General features: G+C 38.0%; 1 protein-coding gene across 1 annotated transcript in view; it reads right to left on the bottom strand.

Annotated features, from left to right (window-relative positions):
* LOC101848870 overlaps positions 1 to 3,287 on the bottom strand; it is a gene marked incomplete in the record, with an annotated part of 10,952 nt that extends 7,665 nt beyond the window's left edge. Inside the window, 1 exon segment of the mRNA XM_013091063.2 lies at positions 3,064 to 3,287.
* Between the last annotated feature and the right edge of the window lie 47 nt (positions 3,288 to 3,334).

Raw genomic sequence — 3,334 nt, 5'->3', positions numbered from 1 at the left:
CCGAAACCTTATATAGTCAGTTGATGGCAAAGATAGACAGAGAGAGAGGGAGAGATGAGGTGGAGGGATGAAAACAGTGGAAGAGGGGTGGCTGAGAGAGAGAGAGAGAGAGAGAGAGAGAGAGAGAGAGAGAGAGAGAGAGAGAGAGAGGGGGGGTCGTGGTGGTGGTGTAGAGAGAATAACCATCTTCGTCTTAAAACACGGGAAAATAACGACATTCATCATCATCATCACCCAGTGGCAGATCTGCGACAGGCATCGACGATCATGGTTCTCCATTCATTCCTTTGCTCGGATGCTCTTTAAAAAGCTACGTTTCCCTGATCTTTCCCCGTTACCCATTTGTTTAGGCTCCTTAAGTAGGTTGCTCTGGGCATACCCCTACCTCATTTGCCTTCAGTTTTGCCAGTGAGAGATAGATGTTCAAGACTTAGACCTTTATGTCTATCCAGGTGTCCCAAAAACTGCATTTGTCGTTTCCTGATTGTTTTTAACATTGAGCGTCCCACGTGGGCTTCATCAAGCACTACCTCATTTGATTTCTTTTCCTTCCAGGACGTTCTCACCAGTCTCCTAAAAAACCACATTTCTGTTGCTTCTATTTTATTTTCACTGTCTTTAGTGATTGTCCAGCATTCACAGCCATATAGAAGGGTTGACCAAACATGGCATTTCAGAACTTTCATTTTGGTGGTCATTGAGATGTTTCTATTTTTCAGGATTGGGCTCAGTACATTGATACAGGTATTAATTACTGCAGCTCTAAAACACCAATTAATGGCTTCCTCATTAATTCACGTTCGTCTATAAAGCACCAACAAATTACTTCGTCTTTAAAACGCCAAAGAATCATTTCAACTCTTATAAAACACCAATTAATGCGGTCTGTTAAACATCAATTAATTTTTTGCGTCTGAAACCAATAATTAGTTAATTACGTCGTCTTTAAAAACCAATCGATCTAATTATATCAGTCCCAGAACCCCAATGAATTACTTCATCTCTAAAACACCAACTGATTACTTCATCTCTAAAACACCAACTGATTACTTCGTCTTTAAAACACCAATGAATGAGTCAGTTTGAAATATTAATTATAATTAAAGTATTTTGTCTTTAAACCCCTAATTAATTACTTCGTCTTTAAAACACCAATGAATGAGTTAGTTTGAAATATAAATTATAATTAAAGTATTTTGTCTTTAAACCCCTAATTAATTACTTCGTCTTTAAAACGCCAATTAATGAGTTAGTTTGAAATATAAATTATAATTAAAGTATTTTGTCTTTAAACCCCTAATGAATTACTTCGTCTTTAAAACACCCATTAATGAGTTAGTTTGAAACATTAATAGATAAATTCCTTTGTCTCTAAAGTCCTAATGAATTACTTCGTCTGTAAATCATCAATGATGCAGAAGCAACAGAAACAATCTCTAGGAGGTCATCTAGTCTACCATGTTGCATGTACAATAACACCTCTCGCACATTACATGTACTTGCATTCAAAAGTCAGCTCAAATAATGATTTATAATTTGTGGTTTTAGATTACAGAGATAGGCTTAGATATCCAGGGTTTTTTAATAGTCAGAATACAATGTAGCCTACTGTTTATGTGTTGTGACTTGTATTTGTAAAGCACTCGGGGCCTATGTTCTTTCGTTGAGCGCCATGTTAAATGTCATCATATATCGATGTCAGCATTACGAGGAGAAACTACTTTCATTATCAGCATAAAAACCAGCGTATGTTGAAAACGAGGTCTACATTTTGTCGCACATAGCAACGAGGCTCTAGACTAGATCTAGCTGTTCATTGGTGTAGCCAGCGTAAGAATACATTGGTGGCATACTGGGAGGCTGGAGAGTGCTCTAGTGCGGTTTGCTCTTTCTTTCCTATGTCGTTCTATTCTCTCCTTTTCTGTGTGTGTGTCTTTCTCTCCACCAATACCCCCAATCTTCCAGTACTTAGATCACTGATGTGTGTCACAAGTACCGTAAAACATGTCTGTCAATCATGGTCTGACTGGTTCATCAGTATCACGTTGGCCATGTACAAGAGAATCAATTTGCCCAATCAAAAGCTTTGAACGAGCAGCCAATTATACCACCAGGAAAAGAAACCACACATGTCTTTCTTTCACTCATCAGAAGGAAGTAATGAAATTAGACAATGAGGTGAAAACAAAACCGATCAATGACTCGATCATGAAAAGAAAGGATAGAACCTAGCCCAGTAGTTGACCAAAAAAACAACAACCATTTATTCTTTTCTTTCTCAATTAAATTTTTTTTTTTTTAAAGACAATTAAGTGAGAAAAAGCCAACAACCCAGCAATAATTAGATCACGGAAAGGAATCAGTGTCCAGTGTTGAAAGCTAAACCTCATGATGAACATTAAATGACACAAAAGCAATCATTCGATCTGGAAAGAATTTATAGACCAACAGAAAAAACCCATTAAATGAGATATTCTTTTCTTTAAAAAGGAGATAATTAAGTTGAGATTTAAGTGAAAACAAAAAGGAAGCAATAGTTGGGTCCCAAAAGAAATGACAGTCCAGTAGTTGGTAACTAATAGATACCATTGAGAAAGATCAGGAAGTTAGAGAAGTAAGCTGGGGGGAAGCATACTATATATCTATACATTATCTCATCATAAAACCAAATGTTCATCTAGCAGTTGTCAACAAAATTATGACAATTTATTTAAAAAGATAATTAGATCTATAAGTATGACAATTACGTGAAAACAGAAACGGGCAATAATTCGATCACAGAAAGAAATTGATTACAGACCAGTGGAAGAAAGACACAAAAAAACCATAATGAAATTTATAAAGAGCAAGACATAGCTCTAGAAAGAAATTAATTACAGACCAGTAGAAAAAAACAACTTTTGTAAAGAAAATAGAAAGAAAGCAATACAGACAAGAAAAAGAAACACTTTAAAAAAAACAAGATAATTTATGATTTTTGAAAGCAAGACATGGAAAGAAATCAATTACAAACCAGCAGAAAAAAAGACCTTTGTAAAAAGACCGAGTCAGAGAAGAAACGACCTACCCGTCCTAGTGCCGCTGTCAAAGTGGTGCCCACTGCCGGCCGTCGCCTGACTTAAGGAGCCAATGAGATGTGAGCAGGTTCTGTGTGCCGGCCTCTGGGACCAGCCACTGACCAGTTCTGTCAACTGGACGACCCGTCGGACCTGCTCTCCGCCTGTCTTCACGGCCCTTCCTCACGACTTGACCCTCCACCGCCCCTTCCTCACGCTGTCTTCGGCGCCTGTCTTCTGCAACTGTGGCACCCACCCTGGTACTTAGTCCTACCCCC

Source organism: Aplysia californica, unplaced genomic scaffold, assembly GCF_000002075.1.
Source record: "Aplysia californica isolate F4 #8 unplaced genomic scaffold, AplCal3.0 scaffold01979, whole genome shotgun sequence".
NCBI lineage: Eukaryota > Metazoa > Mollusca > Gastropoda > Aplysiida > Aplysiidae > Aplysia > Aplysia californica.
Note: the sequence above shows the minus strand (reverse complement) of the source record. Positions and strands in the feature narration are given on the sequence as shown.